This window comes from Balaenoptera ricei, chromosome 8 (assembly GCF_028023285.1).
Source record: "Balaenoptera ricei isolate mBalRic1 chromosome 8, mBalRic1.hap2, whole genome shotgun sequence".
In the NCBI taxonomy this organism is placed as follows: domain Eukaryota; kingdom Metazoa; phylum Chordata; class Mammalia; order Artiodactyla; family Balaenopteridae; genus Balaenoptera; species Balaenoptera ricei.
Window position 1 is genome coordinate 77,883,147 of NC_082646.1, and position 18,262 is coordinate 77,901,408.

Genomic DNA, 18,262 nt, shown 5'->3' on the forward strand with positions numbered 1-18,262 from the left:
CATATTTTCTATTTCTTCCTGGTTCAGTCTCGGCAGTTTGTGCATTTCTAAGAATCTGTCCATTTCTTCCAGGTTGTCCATTTTATTGGCATAGAGTTGCTTGTAGTAATCTCTCATGATCGTTTGTATTTCTGCAGTGTCAGTGGTTATTTCTCCTTTTTCATTTCTAATTCTATTGATCTGAGTCTTCTCCCTTTTTCTCTTGATGAGTCTGGCTAATGGTTTATCAATTTTGTTTATCTTCTCAAAGAACCAGCTTTTAGTTTCATTGATTTTTGCTATTGTTTCCTTCATTTCTTTTTCATTTATTTCTGACCTGATCTTTATAATTTCTTTCCTTCTGCTGGCTTTGGGGTTTTTTTGTTCTTCTTTCTCTAATTGCTTTAGGTGCAAGGTTAGGTTGTTTATTCGAGATGTTTCCTGTTTCTTGAGGTAGGCTTGTATTGCTATAAACTTCCCTCTTAGCACTGCTTTTGCTGCGTCCCATAGGTTTTGGGTCGTCGTATCTCCATTGTCATTTATTTCTAGGTATTTTTTGATTTCCCCTTTGATTTCTTCAGTAATCACTTCATTATTAAGTAATGTATTGTGTAGCCTCCATGTGTTTGTATTTTTTACAGATCTTTTCCTGTAATTGATATCTAGTCTCATAGCGTTGTGGTCGGAAAAGATACTTGATACGATTTCAATTTTCTTAAATTTACCAAGGTTTGATTTGTGACCCAAGATATGATCTATCCTGGAGAATGTTCCATGAGCACTTGAGAAAAATGTGTATTCTGTTGTTTTTGGGTGGAATGTCCTATAAATATCAATTAAGTCCATCTTGTTTAATGTATCATTTAAAGCTTGTGTTTCCTTATTTATTTTCATTTTGGATGATCTGTCCATTGGTGAAAGTGGGGTGTTAAAGTCCCCTACTATGATTGTGTTGCTGTCGATTTCCCCTTTTATGGCTGTTAGTACTTGCCTTATGTATTGAGGTGCTCCTATGTTGGGTGCATAAATATTTACAATTGTTATACCTTCCTCTTGGATCGATCCCTTGATCATTATATAGTGTCCTTCTTTGTCTCTTGTAATAGTCTTTATTTTAAAGTCTATTTTGTCTGATATGAGAATTGCTACTCCAGCTTTCTTTTGATTTCCATTTGCATGGAATATCTTTTTCCATCCCTTCACTTTCAGTCTGTATGTGTCTCTAGGTCTGAAGTGGGTCTCTTGTAGACAGCATATATATGGGTCTTGTTTTTGTATCCATTCAGCCAGCCTGTGTCTTTTGGTGGGAGCACTTAATCCATTTACATTCAAGGTAATTATCGATATGTATGTTCCTATTCCCATTTTCTTAAATGTTTTGGGTTTGTTATTGTAGGTGTTTTCCTTCTCTTGTGTTTCTTGCCTAGAGAAGTTCCTTTAGCATTTGTTGTAAAGCTGGTTTGGTAGTGCTGAACTCTCTCAGCTTTTGCTTGTCTGTAAAGGTTTTAATTTCTCCATCACATTTGAATGAGATCCTTGCTGGGTAGAGTAATCTTGGTTGTAGGTTCTTCTCCTTCATGACTTTAAGTATATCTTGCCACTCCCTTCTGGCTTGCAGAGTTTCTGCTGAAAGATCAGATGTTAACCTTATGGGGATTCCCTTGTGTGTTATTTGTTTTTTTTCCCCTTGCTGCCTTTAATATGTTTTCCTTATATTTAATTTTTGACAGTTTGATTAATATGTGTCTTGGCGTGTTTCTCCTTGGGTTTATCCTGTATGGGACTCTCTGTGCTTCCAGGACTTGATTAACTATTTCCTTTCCCATATTAGGGAAGTTTTCAACTATAATCTCTTCAAATATTTTCTCAGTCCCTTTCTTTTTCTCTTCTTCTTCTGGGACCCCTATAATTCGAATGTTGGTGCGTTTAATGCTGTCCCAGAGGTCTCTGAGACTGTCCTCAGTTCTTTTCATTCTTTTTTCTTTATCCTGCTCTGCAGTAGTTATTTCCACCATTTTATCTTCCAGGTCACTTATCCTTTCTTCTGCCTCAGTTATTCTGCTATTGATCCCATCTAGAGTATTTTTAATTTCATTTATTGTGTTTTTCATCATTGCTTGATTCCTCTTTAGTTCTTCTACGTCCTTGTTAAATGCTTCTTGCATTTTGTCTATTCTATTTCCAAGATTTTGGATCATCCTTACTATCATTATTCTGAATTCTTTTTCAGGTAGACTACCTATTTCCTCTTCATTTGTTAAGTCTAGTGTGTTTTGACCCTGCTCCTTCATCTGCTGTGTGTTTTTCTGTCGTCTCATTTTGCTTATCTTACTGTGTTTGGGGTCTCCTTATCACAGGTTGCAGGTTTGTAGTTCCCGTTGTTTTTGGTATCTGTCCCCAGTGGCTAAGGTTGGTTCAGTGGGTTGTGTAGGCTTCCTGGTGGAGGGAACTAGTGCCTGAGCTCTGGTGGATGAGGCTGGATCTTGTCTTTCTGGTGGGCACGTCCACGTCTGGTGGTGTATTTTGGGGTGTCTGTGGCCTTATTATGATTTTAGGCAGCCTCTCTGCTAATGGATGAGGCTGTGTTCCTGTCTTGCTAGTTGTTTGGCATAGGGTGTTCAGCACTGTAGCTTGCTGGTCATTGAGTGATGCTGGGTCTTGATGTTGAGATGGAGATCTCTGAGAGATTTTTGCCGTTTGGTATTACGTGGAGCTGGGAGGTCTCTTGTGGACCAGTGTCCTGAAGTTGGCTCTCCCACCTCCGAGGTACGGCCCTGATGCCTGGCTGAAGCACCAAGAGCCTTTCGTCCACACGGCTCAGAGTAAGAGGGAGAAAAAATAGAAAGAAAGAAAGGAAGGAAGGAAGGAAGGAAGGAGGAAGGAAGGAAGGAAGGAAGGAAAGAAAGAAAGAAAGAAAGGAAAGAAAGAAAGAAGCTATAATATAGTGAAGTAAAATAAAGCTATTGTAAAGCAAAGCTATACAGACAAAATCTCCCCCAGAAGCGTATACATATACACTCACAAAAAAAAAGGAAAAGGGGAAAAATTAATATATCCTGCTCCCAAAGTCCACCTCCTGAATTTGGGATGATTCGTTGTCTATTCAGGTATTCAACAGATGCAGGCACATCAAGTTGTTTGTGGAGTTTTAATCCGCTTCTTCTGAGGCTGCTGGGACAGATTTCCCCTCCTCTTCTCTGTTCGCACAGCTCCTGGGGATCAGCTTTGGATTTGGACCCGCCTCTGCGTGTAGGTCGCCTGAGGGCGTCTGTTCCCCGCCCAGACAGGACGGGGTTAAAGGAGCAGCTGCTTCGGGGACTCTGGCTCACCCAAGCCGCGGGGAGGGAGGGGTACAGAGGAGGCGGGGCGAGCCTGCGGCGTCAGAGGCCGGCGTGACGTTGCAGTAGCCTGAGGCGCGCAGTGCGTTCTCCCGGGGGATGTTGTCCCTGGATCACGGGACCCTGGCAGTGGCGGGCTTCACGGGCTCCCGGGAGGGGCGGTGTGGAGAGTGACCTGTGCTCGCACACAGGCTTCTTGGAGGCGGCAGCAGCAGCCCCAGCGTCTCACGCCCGTCTCTGGGGTCCGCGCTGATCGCCGCGGCTCGCGCCAGTTTCTGGAGTTCGTTTAGGCGGCGCTCTGAATCCCCTCTCCTTGCGCGCCGCGAAACAAAGAGGCAAGAAAAAGTCTCTTGCCTCTTCGGCAGCTGCAGACTTTTTCCCGGTCTCCCTCCCAGCCAGCTGTGGTGCGCCAACCCCTTCAGGCTGTGTTCACGCCGCCAACCCCAGTCCTCTCCCTGCCGCCAACCCCAGTCCTCTCCCTGCGATCCGACCGAAGCCCGAGCCTCCGCTCCCAGCCCCGCCCGCCCCGGCGGGGGAGCAGGCAAGCCTCTCGGGCTGGTGAGCGCTGCTCGGCGCCGAGCCTCTGTGCGGGAGTCTCTCCGTTTTTTCCTCTGCGCCCCTGTTGCTATGGGATCCGCGCTGTTAGCTGCGGCTCGCGCCCGTCTCTGAAGTTCGTTTAGGCGGCGCTCTGAATCCCCTCTCCTCGCGCGCCAGGAAACAGGGAAGAAAAAGTCTCTTGCCTCTTCGGCAGCTGCAGACTTTTTCCCGGACTCCCTCCCGGCTAGCTGTGGTGCACTAACCCCTTCAGGCTGTGTTCACGCCGCCAACCCCAGTCCTCTCCCTGCGACCGAAGCCCGAGCCTCAGCTCCCAGCCCCGCCCGCCCCGGCGGGGGAGCAGACAAGCCTCTCGGGCTGGTGAGTGCTGGTCAGCGCCGAGCCTCCGTGCGGGAAGTGCGGGAATCTCTCCGCTTTGCCCTCCGCACCCCTGTGGCTGCGCTCTCCTCCGTGGCTCCGAAGCTTCCCCCCTCTGCCACCCGCAGTCTCTGCCCGCGAAGGGGCTCCTAGTGCGTGGAAATCTTTCCTCCTTCACAGCTCCCTCCCACTGGTGCAGGTGCCGTCCCTATTCTTTTGTCTCTGTTATTTCTTTTTTCTTTTGCCCTACCCAAGTACGGGGGGAGTTTCTTGCCTTTTGGGAGGTCTGACGTTTTCTGCCAGCATTCAGTGGGTGTTCTATAGGAGCAGTTCCACGTGTAGATGTATTTCTACTGTATCTGTGGGAAGGAAGGTGATCTCCGCGTCTTACTCTTCCGCCATCTTCTCTCCTCCCCCCTTATTTTTAATTTTTTAAGGAACCACCATACAGTTTTCCATAGTGGGTGCACCAGTTTACAATCCAGCCAGCAGTGCACAAGGGTTCTCTTTTCTTCTCATCCAATCCAGCATTTGTTATCTCTTATCTTTTTGGTGATGGCCATTCTAACAGGTGTGAGGTGATATCTCGTGGTTTTGATTTGCATTTCTCTAATGACTAGTGATGTTGAGCATCTTTTCATGTACCTGTTGGCCATTCCTATATCTTCCTTGGAGATATTTTTCCTAGAAACAGGATTTTTGTTCATCAGCTTTATTCTTTCAGCACTTTAAATATGTCATCTCACTGTTTTCTGACCTCCATTGTTTCTGATGAGATGTCCGCTGTTAGTCGCATTGAGATTCTCTTATGCATGAGGAGTCGTTTTTCCTTTGCTGCTGTCCTAGATTTTCAACATTTTAACTGTGATCTGTCTGGGTTTGAATTTCTTTGTGTTTATCCTCTTTCGATTTTGTTGAGGTTTTTGAATGTGTAAATTAATGTTTTTCATCTAATATGGGACGTTTTAAACGTTGTTTCTTTGAATATTTTTCTGTTCCTTTCTCTCTGTTTTCTTTTTCTGGTATCCCAGTTATGCATATGTTGTGCACTTAATGGTGTCCCTCAGTTCTGAGACTCTTTATTTTTCTTCATTTTTTCCTCTTTCTTTGGACTGAATAATCTTTTGATCTATCTTCAAATTTGTTGATTCTTCTGCTAACTCAAGTCAATTTTGGAGAACATTTAGTAAATCTTTTATTTTGGTTATTGTAGTTTTCCACTCCAGAATTTTCATTTGGTTCATTTAAAATAAGTTTTTATCCCTTTATTGATATTCTGTATTTGATGATACATTATCATCATACCTTCCTTTACCTCTTTAAGTATGGCTCCCTTTAGTTCTTTGATTACATTTAGTGTAGCTGCTTTAGAGTCTTTGCTAAGTTCAATACCAGAGGCTTCTCACAGGCAGTTTCTGTTGCCTGCTTTTTAAATATTTTTTTCCTGTGTATGGGTCATACTTTCTTGTTTCCTTGAGTAACTCATATTTTTGTGTGTGTGTGAAAAAGTGGGCATTTTAGACAGTCTATTGTAGCAACCCTGAATATTGATCCCCACCTCCAAGAGTTATATTTTTGCTGTTTGCTTGTTTGTTATTTGTTGGTACAATTTCAGTGAATCCAATTTTCCTTGAAGTATGAAGTCTCTGATTTGCTCTTCAGAAGTATAGTCTTGAACATGCTCATGGTCACCCTGGCAGATAGTCATTTTATCAGGCTCTCTCTTTCTCTGATCTCTTTTGTAAGCTGCCTGCCTCTATTGGTAACACATTATTGGTAGCTCTCAGGCTCCACTAATTTCTCCTTGATTGCTCTGCTGTATTGGATAATCCTTTGAAACATAATGTGCTCCACCATATGATTCAATTAAATTCAGACCCCTTTTCTGGAGAATATTTTGAGGCTGATCTTTGGAGTATATTATGACCACAGGGAGTTTCTTTTTCACTGTCTCTTCACCTGGTTCCCTCTGGTAAACTTGTTGACCTGGGGTTTAGCCTGTTGCTCATAAGGAGGTATCAGCCTCCTCTTAATTGCTTACCATCAAAATATCTCTTTTTTTCAGAGTGCCCTAAAGCTTGAACTTTTCCACATTATTTTCTAAATAAAATCAGTTTCTTTGGGGGAGTGCTTTGGTATTCTTTCTTATGGCCTGTTAAGGTATGTTTTTAAGTTTAGTTTGAGTGAATCTAATATAGCCTTTATCCAAAGGGTCCCATAGACTATTTCTAAATTTGGTTCTTTCTGGGGTCTCTACTTAATGCTCTGGGTATTCAGCAAGATCTCTCAACTTTTACTGGACAGAACTTGAATGTTTGCTATCCCTGTTAAGCTCCAATAAGTGCTTCAGGTCATAGTGCCCCATTAGTTCTTCTTTGCCTGGCTACTTGCAGTATTACTCCAAGGATACACAGCTTTATGTTCAAATATTCAAGGGGTCCCATATGCAGACTTTTAAAACTTTCTCTGCTTGGTTTTCTCTTCTTGAGTACTCTGCCCTCAAATTCCAGTCACCTCTGCTTCCTCAGCCTCTAATCTTTGTCCCTAAACCTCAGCAACACTGCTGTACCCTGCTGACTTTCCTTATACCATTGTCTGGAAAGTGCATCCAGGCAGAAAATTGAGGCAATCTTAGGGGTTGCCTTATTTGTTTTCCTTCTATGAGGCATAATCTCCCAGGCTTCTCATTGTTCGATTCCTGAAAGTGGTTGTTTCATATATTTTATACAAGTGAAGTTGTTTAGGGTAGAAAGAATAATCATATTCTCTAAACTTAATGCAAGAAGTGGAAGTCCTGCCCATTTTTTTTAACTTAGTGTTTTTCTTATTTATTTGAGGAAGCATCTCAAAAATCCCCAAATTTGACTTTGTCTGTTATATTAGCTGATATTTTCCTTTTATGTCATTTACCTTTAAATTATTTTTCACTGTCTTATGATCTTTATATTTTAATTTTTACATAACTAAATATATTGGTGTTTTCTTTGTAATTGCTTCCAACTAGAGATCAAGCATCTACCTAGAGTTTCTTTCATGGATATTTTGGAGATTCATATTTTCTTCTAAATTATTATTCTACTGAGATTAGTTTTGGTATTGTGATAAGACCATTTTGTATGTCTTTTGTTCTAATTTTCTTCAGATCATTTGTAGAAAAAGGTGTCGTATAAATAAAATAAATAGGTGTCACTGGAAACTGGTTAAATATTTTTATCAATTATTTTAGAGTCCATGCATATCTATTCTGTGTCATGGATTTAAGGTCGTTCTTGGGTAAAATGAGATTAAGACAGAGCATACTGCATGCTTCTTTTTAAAAGACAAAATATGTGTAAAATCAATAAAAATGGAAATGAGGACATAAAGACTAAGACAAGCACTAAGGAGCAAAGCAGTAGCCAAAATGGATAGTTCTAATTTAAGGTAATGGTTACAGTGACCAGACTTGCAGTCAGAAAGATCTAGATTTGAATTCTGGCTCTAACACTTCCTACCTTCTTGATCTTTATCTCCGTTATTTCGAGGTTATGCTTAAATTGAAATTGGACGGTTCCTGACACATCACCACTGTGGTCATTATCGTTGTTGTGATTGTAGTGGTGAAAATCAGAAATATAAAAAGTTGGAGATGCAGTTTCAATGACGTGATTGGGCAAGGGTGAAGGAGTGTGGTCTGGCCTTTGCTCTCTTTATAATAAAATAAGTAGAATGGTGTGAACTATGTGTTTCTAAGCTTACTTCCATATGTAAGTATATATGTATGTATGCCTGTATTTAGCATAACTAGGTACTTCCCCTAGATCCATCTCTTTCTACTTACTGGTACCGTGCGTTGCCATATAATTCAGTTCCTGACCTTTGCACAGGGAGGCACTAAACGTTGAAGCACTGAGTGGGGGAAACAGGTGGAAGGTGGAGTGTGGGGAGAAAATGCATAGTTGGCAGTGTTTGCGTGACTTCCCCTATCCCACTGAGTACGTGTTCTGTTTGGTTTATCTGTTCTTCATAGACACATGTGTAAACCAGATCAGACAAAATCGGCTCTTTCCTCCTTTGCTCAAGGGAAGCTTGTAGTGAAAATACTCTGGAATAGGAATAAGGATCACTGAATTGAAATTCCCTTTTCTCCACTGTGGAGTTGTATAATTTTAGGCCGGTTTCTTTTCCTCCCCAGTTTCTACTTTGCTACTAGGATGTATACTCAGTAGGGCCAGAGAAAGTCCTGCATATGCATCAAAGTTTATTCACTTATTAAGTTTTCAATCAAGTCCTTATTGAGTGATTTCTGTGTGTTAGGTGCTGCAGACACAGCTGTGTAACAGTCACAGAGCTTCTCCTTGTCCCTATCCTCAGGGAATTTATCTAGAGGGATAGACGGACATTAAATAGGGGAGCATATGTACAGTGACTGCCACAAAGGAGGGAGGCCAGGTGTCATGGGTGATAAAAAGTGTAGGCCAGTGGTTGGCAAACTTCTTCTGCAGAGGGACAGGTAGTAAATATTTTAGGCTTTATGAGCCAATAAGCAAAATGGAATAATTGTTCTTACCAAACCGCCAGTCAGTTGTTTTTACATTTTACATTTAAAAATAAAAAAAAAGTCTTAAGTCACATGGGCCTTACAGAAACAGACAGCAGGCTGTAGTCTGCTGACCCCTCAATAGGCCAAGTATATAATACATAATGTAGTCTGCTGAGTATTATATCTCTGTCCAGAGAGTGTTAATGGTCACTATTTTCTTAAAGGATTTGTGTGAGAGAGATCTCCCTGGCTTTCTACTTCCACCTATCTCTACTTTATTTATCTCTCTCTATATATATTTATATCCTCATAGAATTCAAAAGTATGAATGAAATACATGCAGTTGTACTTACCAATACGTTTTTGTTATTTTAATTTGGCTGCCGATGTGGATCCTCTGGGAGAGGACTGAACCATTTCATTAGTTTCCATACAATGTTCTGGTGACTTTAGTGGTAAAGTTACTGTGATTGTGTAGATTCTGTGACAGTGGCTGGATTAATCACCAGTATGTTGTGCTGTATCTGCTGAGGCAGTTGGGGAGGGAGACTGAGAACAGGTACTGTGGGAGCAGACAGAGGAAGAGAAAAGAACAGCTCGGATACCTACTGTCCCAGAGCAAGATCAGCCAACTCGTTAGTTTTGACTCTCCATTGTTTCATAGGTTAAAAAAATCTGTTTGTACTTAATAGAATCAGAGGCATGGTATCCTCTGTGAACATACTAAGCTATTTGCAGAGGCCCCTGAAGAGCAATCTAATTCAATTAGAAAAGAAAGAACACTTAATACTTTTAAAAACTCATTAATGATATTGCAAAATACAAAAGCCAAACCTTTTTTTTTTCAAACTGGCACTTAAAATGTCTGAAACACTTAAAAATGTGCTGAATTTTATTCATTCTACTGTAAATCTATCCTAAGTTTTCGATTCAAGCATTCCTATAGGTACCCCTAAATATTTTTTTTGGCAGTTACACCAAGAACTAGAAAAAGACAAAAAATTCAAATGCATTCAATTTGACTTTATAAATTTCCTTTATTTCCCTCTTTCTCCCTCTTGCTCTCTTTCTCCTTTTTTTCTCACTTTCCCCTAAATTATCTCAGTGTCTTACTTTTTTCTGATCTTATTTTATGTAAACTAAGGAAAGAGCTATGGCTGGGGAAAATGCCAAAGATCTAATCAACGAATTGTCAATAATAACCATGTGACTCAAGCCATAAATCACTTTGGATTAAGCATCAACCTTCATCTGGGTATGAAATTTCCAATGCCATTTATTTGTTATCTGCCAATGGAGATTAAAATGTCCGGTTCCCAGGAGGCTTTTCAGAAATGGGTGGATCCTCACTGCCAGGGCAGCTGGGAAGCTGCCTGCCTGAAGACGGTCAAATAAAGGCAATGACATTGCTAGGTCCTTTTCTTCCCTAGAAACTAGAATCCATGTATATACGACATCCAGTTAGAGAGTGAAAATTTGGTCAAGCCATTATATTTTGTATATCATGCCAAACACATCTTAGATTAGAAGAGCAATCGACTGATGATCTTAATGTTACGTGTATATTGTGTGTGTGTGTGTGTGTGTGTGTGTGTGTGTGTGTGTATTATTTGCCCTCTGGATATATTGTTTAACAAAGTGAAGAAAGAGCCTTTCCATGAAACTCCTGTGATTAAAATAATAACTAATATTTACTAAGCATTTGCTATGTTCTAGAGTGTCTAATTCCTTTACTTACAGGTGTTATTTGATTTTCTCAATCACCCTGTGAAGTAAATTAATTCATTATTTCCATTTTCAGAAGAATTTCTAAGGCACAGAGTGGTTAAGTTTTTGTCCCGAAGTCACACCATTTGTAAGTGGAAGGGCCAGGATTTGAACCCAGTGTCCAAAGCTATGCTCTTACTACACTGTACCAGTCCTATCACCTTCCTTCATAGACATTTTCATAATTTGCAGTTCTGTATTTCCTTGTGTGAGTATCTTTTTATAATGTCCATTTCCTCCCTAGACTATAAGTCCCATGAGTATAAGATTGCAGCATTGTGTTCTCTGCTGCATTGCTAGAGCTTAGGTAGTGTTTTGCACACAGCAGGAAAGCACTAAATGAACATCTGTAGGAAAAATGAATGAACAATATGCTACAGGAATGGTGTTGTATAGCAGTAGTACCAAAGATAACATTTGTGACAAAGATGACAGATGACAAAGCATTTTTATCACAGTTGCCAAGAACTGCTCCCTTCAGCTCTGGGCAGTGGCCAGCAGAGCTTTGGGGTGTTTCACTGACCTAATGTTGCCAGTTGCCACCATGAATACCAGCTTTATCCCATCTGTAGCCTAACTCTCACAAATGAAACATCCACAGAGGCTTTCCAGCTGAGCCTCTTACCTCCTCCTCCCAATTTCTTCCTGCTTTCATTGAACTTTTCTTCATTTTCCAATAAGAATCAGAAGCAAAAGCTTTTGTTTGTTTTTATCTTTTGGAGGGATGTCATCAAAAGCTCTTTTTTTTTTTTTTTAAGTGATTTTTAACCTGTTCTAATGATCATAATAGCCCACTTTTTGCTTACTGGCCATAAATCAGTTACGATTCTCAACATTTTATGTGTATTAGCTCATTTAATTATCAGGAGAAGCCTATGAAGCAGATACTATTACGATCCCTATTTTTTAGATCAAGACACAGATACAAAGAAAACTTAAGCAATCTGTCAGGATTGAGCACCCGATTAGCTTGGTTCCAGAGTGTGCCATCTTAACCCCACACTACTATGATAATAACTTCTATGCCTCTTGGCCAGTATTGATTGTGTTGGGTCTACCCTCCACTAAGTCCTTTACATTTTTTCTTAAAGATATTCCCCAAACAATATCAGCAAAGTGGATACTATTAACTTCCACATTTTGCATAGGAGAAAACTGACTCATGAAGATTAAAATAATATGTCCAAGTTCACATAACTAATCAGATCATCAGTTCATATGGCTAATCAGAATCAAACCCCAAAGGCAGAGGTGATAGACTCAAAAGCCTTCCACTCTTGAGCAAAGTTTGCTTCAGTTCTGTTTGAATATTACCGTTTATCCCAAGTCTGTTTTAGAGTTAGGCCCATGAAAAATCAGCAACTGACATTTATGTAGTAATAGTTCTTACACATTATTCAATACATTAAAAAGTCTTTAACATTCTTTAGAGATGACCTATTCTAACATCAAAAATGTAATTGTGATGTCAAATCCGCAGCTTCTTATAAACTTCCTCAGGTTATGCCATAAACTTGCCCTGGAATATTAACTAGAACTTTTTATATGTATGTGAGTAATAATAACACTCCCCATCTGTGTAGCACTTACAGAAACACGTTTATTTAGTAGTTACTCTCAGCCAGGTACTGTGCCAAGCCCTTTTACATTATTATCTTTTGAATCTCACAGTGACTGTATAGGGTGACTTTATCCCCATCTGTATACCTGATCCGCTTGAGGTTTGTGGAAGCCAGTGACTAGCCCAAGCCAGAGTCAGTAAATGGGGAAAGTAGGTTTCATTCCCAGGACTGTTAATTCAGAATTTAGAGTCTTTCCAACTTGTGTTTCAATCTTGCTTGGTTCTATCGAAATTTATACATAAAAAAAGAACCAAATAGTTTAAGTGATTTGCTTGAGATCACAAAGTTAATAATAGGCAGGGGCCTCACTAGCATTAGGTCTTTTTTCTTCTAAAATGTTGCTTTTGGCACTACACTTAAGACATCTCATACATGTACACATAGTATACACACATATTAAACAGATATGAAAATAAAATACTTTGCAGTTAAGCTTATTTTTTAGTTTTAGTGTCTGTTTTCTTTCCTTTACTCAGGTGGCCCTTTAAATGTCTAACTGCTGAAGTGGTTACATTCAAGGATTATATAGCAAGAACAAGTCAAATTCCAAAACTCACAAGAAATAAAAGATATTCCCTTTGAAGATCTTACTGGTATTCTTAGAGAGTAAGGCTTAAATAAAGAGGTAACTGGGTTGAAATTTCAGACCAATTTTGCATGTAAAAGAGTGGTGAGTTTTATACTCAGTTAAACAATATGCAATCATTAGAACAGATATATTGTGAAAAGGGACTCCTGTGAAAGTTGTTTCAATGCAAAGAGTTATTAATGCAAGCTGGGACTAGGTAGGTCATTAGGGTCTTCTCAGTGAAATGGCAGTTTTCAAGGTACTTGGCTTGGAGCAGTGAGTGTAATTTTTCCTAAAAATGGAACTGAAATGGAAGAGGCCAGGGAGGCTGAGTCACTCTACATAATTTATATCATAATAAAGTAAAGGATAGTCTCTGGATCATTTTTGTTTTTCTCCTATGATCAAAGATAACATTAAAAAATCCATATAACCCCATCCATCACATTTGCTGTGTCATTGTATTCATCAGGATAGAAAAACTATGGCATTCTAATAGTAAACCATACAGTCTCAGTAGCTTATACTATAAAGTTTATTTCTTACATAAAGTCTGATGTGCACTGAATCACCCTCCTCCATCTTATACTTATGCCATGTGTTTGACATGGCTTCCAAGATCACTGTGACAGCAGAAAGGATGGGTAGACAAGACCTACTGACTCTTTTTTTTTTTTTTTTTTTATTTCTGAGATATACATTTTAAAGTAATAACTAGGATTATTACTTATAACATTATACCAGAACATATAAGATTTTTAGAAATTTCATGCAATGTCTGAAACATTTATATTAACATATTTCCATACATATTTCCATACAAATACAAATATAAGATTTTTAGAAATTTCATGTAATGTCTGAAACATTTATATTAACATATTTCCATATATATTTCCATACAAATACAAATATAAGATTTTTAGAAATATCATGTAATGTCTGAAACATTTATATTAACATATTTCCATACAAATAACCCAATGAAAGTTTAGTATTAGTTGTTTTGTTTGTTTTTTTATACTGCAGGTTCTTATTAGGCATCAATTTTATACACATCAGTGTATACATGTCAATCCCAATCACCCAATTCAGCACACCACCATCGCCACCTCACCGCAGTTTTCCCCCCTTGGTGTCCATATGTCCATTCTCTACATCTGTGTCTCAACTTCTGCCCTGCAAACTGGCTCATCTGTACCATTTTTCTAGGTTCCACATACATGCATTAATAATATACGATATTTGTTTTTCTCTTTCTGACTTACTTCACTCTGTATGACAGTCTCTAGATCCATCCACGTCTCAACAAATGACTCAATTTCATTCCTTTTTATGGCTGAGTAATATTCCATTGTATATATGTACCACATCTTCTTTATCCATTCGTCTGTTGATGGGCATTTAGGTTGCTTCCATGACCTGGCTATTGTAAATAGTGCTGCAATGAACATTCGGGTGCATGTGTCTTTTTGAATTACGGTTTTCTCTGGGTATATGCCCAGTAGTGGGATTGCTGGGTCATATGGTAATTCTATTTTTAGTTTTTTAAGGAACCTCCATATTGTTCTCCATAGTGGCTGTATCAATTTACATTCTCACCAACAGTGCAAGAGGGTTCCCTTTTCTCCACACCCTCTCCAGCATTTGTTGTTTGTAGATTTTCTGATGATGCCCATTCTAACAGGAGTGAGGTGATACCTCATTGTAGTTTTGATTTGCATTTCTCTAATAATTAGTGATGTTGTGCATCTTTTCATGTGCTTCGTGGCCGTCTGTATGTCTTCTTTGGAGAAATGTCTATTTAGGTCTTCTGCCCATTTTTGGATTGGGGTGTTTGTTTCTTTGATATTGAGCTGAATGAGCTGTTTATATATTTTGGAGAGTAATCCTTTGTCCGTTGATTCATTTGCAAATATTTTCTCCCATTCTGAGGGTTGTCTTTTTGTCTTGTTTATGGTTTCCTTTGCTGTGCAAAAGCTTTGAAGTTTCATTAGGTCCTACTTGTTTATTTTTGTTTTTATTTCCATTACTCTAGGAGGTGGATCCAAAAAGATCTTGCTGTGATTTATGTCAAAGAGTGTTCTTCCTATGTTTTCCTCTAAGAGTTTTATAGTGTCCAGTCTTATATTTAGATCTCAAATCCATTTTGAGTTTATTTTTGTGTATGGTGTTAGGGAGTATTCTAATTTCATTCTTTTACATGTAGCTGTCCAGTTTTCCCAGCACCACTTATTGAAGAGACTGTCTTTTCTCCATTGTATATCTTTGCCTCCTTTGTCATAGATTAGTTGACCATAGGTGCGTGGGTTAATCTCTGGGCTTTCTATCTTGTTCCATTGATCTATGTTTCTGTTTTTGTGCCAGTACCATATTGTCTTGATTACTGTAGCTTTGTAGTATAGTCTGAAGTCAGGGAGTCTGATTCCTCCAGCTCCATTTTTTTGCCTCAAGACTGCTTTGGCTATTCGGGGTCTTTTGTGTCTCCATAAAAATTTTAAGATGATTTGTTCTAGCTCCGTAAAAAATGCCATTGGTAATTTGATAGGGATTGCATTGAATCTGTAGATTGCTTTGGGTAGTATACTCATTTTCACAATGTTGATTCTTCCAATCCAAGAACATGGTATATCTCTCCATCTGTTGGTATCATCTTTAATTTCTTTCATCAGTGTCTTATAGTTTTCTACATACAGGTCTTTTGTCTCCCTAGGTAGGTTTATTCCTAGGTATTTTATTCTTTTTGTTGCAATGGTAAATGGGAGTGTTTCCATAATTTCTCTTTCAGATTTTTCATCATTAGTGTATAGGAATGCAAGAGATTTCTGTGCATTAATTTTGTATCCTGCAACTTTACCATATTCATTAATTAGCTCTAGCAGTTTTCTGGTGGCAGTTTTAGGATTCTCTATGTATAGTATCATGTCATCCGCAAACAGTGACAGTTTTACTTCTTTCTTTCCAATTTGTATTCCTTTTATTTCTTTTTCTTCTCTGATTGCCGTGGCTAGGACTTCCAGAACTATGTTGAATAATAGTGGTGAGAGTGGACATCCTTGTCTCGTTCCTGATCTTAGAGGAAATGCTTTCAGTTTTTCACCATTGAGAATGATGTTTGCTGTGGGTTTGTCATATATGGCCTTTATTATGTTGAGGTAGGTTCCCTCTATGCCCACTTTCTGGAGAGTTTTTATCAGAAATGGGTGTTGAATTTTGTCAAAAGCTTTTTCTGCATCTATTGAGATGATCATATGGTTTTTATTCTTCAAGTTGTTAATATGGTGTATCACATTGATTGATTTGCGTATATTGAAGAATCCTTGCATCCCTGGGATAAATCCCACTTGATCGTGGTGTATGATCCTTTTAATGTGTTGTTGGATTCTGTTTGCTAGTATTTTGTTGAGGATTTTTGCATCTATATTCATCAGGGATATTGGTCTGTAATTTTCTTTTTTTGTAGTGTCTTTGTCTGGTTTTGGTATCAGGGTGATGGTGGCCTCATAGAATGAGTTTGGGAGTGTTCCTTCCTCTGCAATTTTTTGGAAGAGTTTGAGAAGGATGGGTGTTAGCTCTTCTCTAAATGTTTGATAGAATTCACCTGTGAAGCCATCTGTTCCTGGACTTTTGTTTGTTGGAAGATTTTTAATCACAGTTTCAATTTCATTACTTGTGATTGGTCTGTTCATATTTTCTGTTTCTTCCTGGTTCAGTCTTGGAAGTTTATACCTTTCTAAGAATTTGTCCATTTCTTCCAGGTTGTCCATTTTATTGGCATAAAGTTGCTTGTAGTAGTCTCCTAGGATGCTTTGTATTTCTGCGGTGTCTGTTGTAACTTCTCCTTTTTCATTTCTGATTTTATTGATTTGAGTCCTCTCCCTCTTTTTCTTGATGAGTCTGGCTAATGGCTTATCAATTTTGTTTATCTTCTCAAAGAACCAACTTTTAGTTTTATTGATCTTTGCTATTGTTTTCTTTGTTTCTATTTCATTTATTTCTGCTCTGATCTTTATGATTTCTTTCCTTCTGCTAACTTTGGGTTTTGTTTGTTCTTCTTTCTCTAGTTTCTTTAGGTGTAAGGTTAGATTGTTTACTTGAGATTTTTCTTGTTTCTTGAGGTAGGCTTGTATAGCTATAAACTTCCCTCTTAGAACCGCTTTTGCTGCATCCCATAGGTTTTGGGTCGTCGTGTTTTCATTGTCATTTGTCTCTAGGTATTTTTTTATTTCCTCTTTGATTTCTTCAGTGATCTCTTGGTTATTTAGTAACGTATTGTTTAGCCTCCATGTGTTTGTCTTTTTTACGTTTTTTTCCCTGTAATTCATTTCTAATCTCATAGCGTTGTGGTCAGAAAAGATGCTTGATATGATTTCAATTTTCTTAAATTTACTGAGGCTTGATTTGTGACCCAAGATGTGATCTATCCTGGAGAATGTTCCGTGCGCACTTGAGAAGAACGTGTAATCTGCTGGTTTTGGATGGAATGTCCTATATATATCAGTTAAATCTATCTGGTCTATTGTGTCATTTAAAGCTTCTGTTTCCTTATTTATTTTCATTTTGGATGATCTGTCCACTGGTGTAAGTGAGGTGTTAAAGTCCCCCACTATTATTGTGTTACTGTCGATTTCCTCTTTTATAGCTGTTAGCAGTTGCCTTATGTATTGAGGTGCTCCTATGTTGGGTGCATATATATTTATAATTTTTATATCTTCTTCATGGATTGATCCCTGGATCATTATGTAGTGTCCTTCCTTGTCTCTTTTAACATTCTTTATTTTAAAGTCTATTTTATCTGATATGAGTATAGCTACTCCAGCTTTCTTTTGATTTCCATTCGCATGGAATATCTGTTTCCATCCCCTCACTTTCAGTCTGTATGTGTCCCTAGGTCTAAAGTGGGTCTCTTGTAGACAGCATATGTATGGGTCTTGTTTTTGTATCCATTCAGCCAGTCTATGTCTTTTGGTTGGGGCATTTAATCCATTCACGTTTAAGGTAATTATCGATATGTATGTTCCTATGACCATTTTCTTAATTGTTTTGGGTTTGTTTTTGTAGGTCCTTTTCTTCTCTTGTGTTTCCCACTTAGAGAAGTTCCTTTAGCATTTGTTGTAGGGCTGGTTTGGTGGTGCTGAATTCTCGTAGCTTTTGCTTGTCTGTAAAGCTTTTGATTTCTCCATCAAATCTAAATGAGATCCTTGCCGGGTAGAGTAATCTTGGTTGTAGGTTCTTCCCTTTCATCACTTTAAGTATATCATGCCACTCCCTTCTGGCTTGCAGAGTTTCTGCTGAGAAATCAGCTGTTAACCTTATGGGAGTTCCCTTGTATGTTATTTGTCGTTTTTCCCTTGCTGCTTTCAATACTTTTTCTTTGTCTTTAATTTTTGCCACTTTGATTACTATGTGTCTCGGCGTGTTTCTCCTTGGGTTTATTCTGTATGGGACTCTCTGCGCTTCCTGGACTTGGGTGGCTATTTCCTTTCCCATGTTAGGGAAGTTTTCGACTATAATCTCTTCAAATATTTTCTCTGGTCCTTTCTCTCTCTCTTCT

At 38.9% G+C, this 18,262-nt stretch overlaps 1 protein-coding gene across 3 annotated transcripts in view; it reads left to right on the forward strand.

The window, feature by feature from the left end:
• The window catches only part of NELL1 (neural EGFL like 1), an 895,061-nt gene that overhangs the window by 629,092 nt on the left and 247,707 nt on the right, over positions 1-18,262 (forward strand). The window lies entirely within an intron of this gene.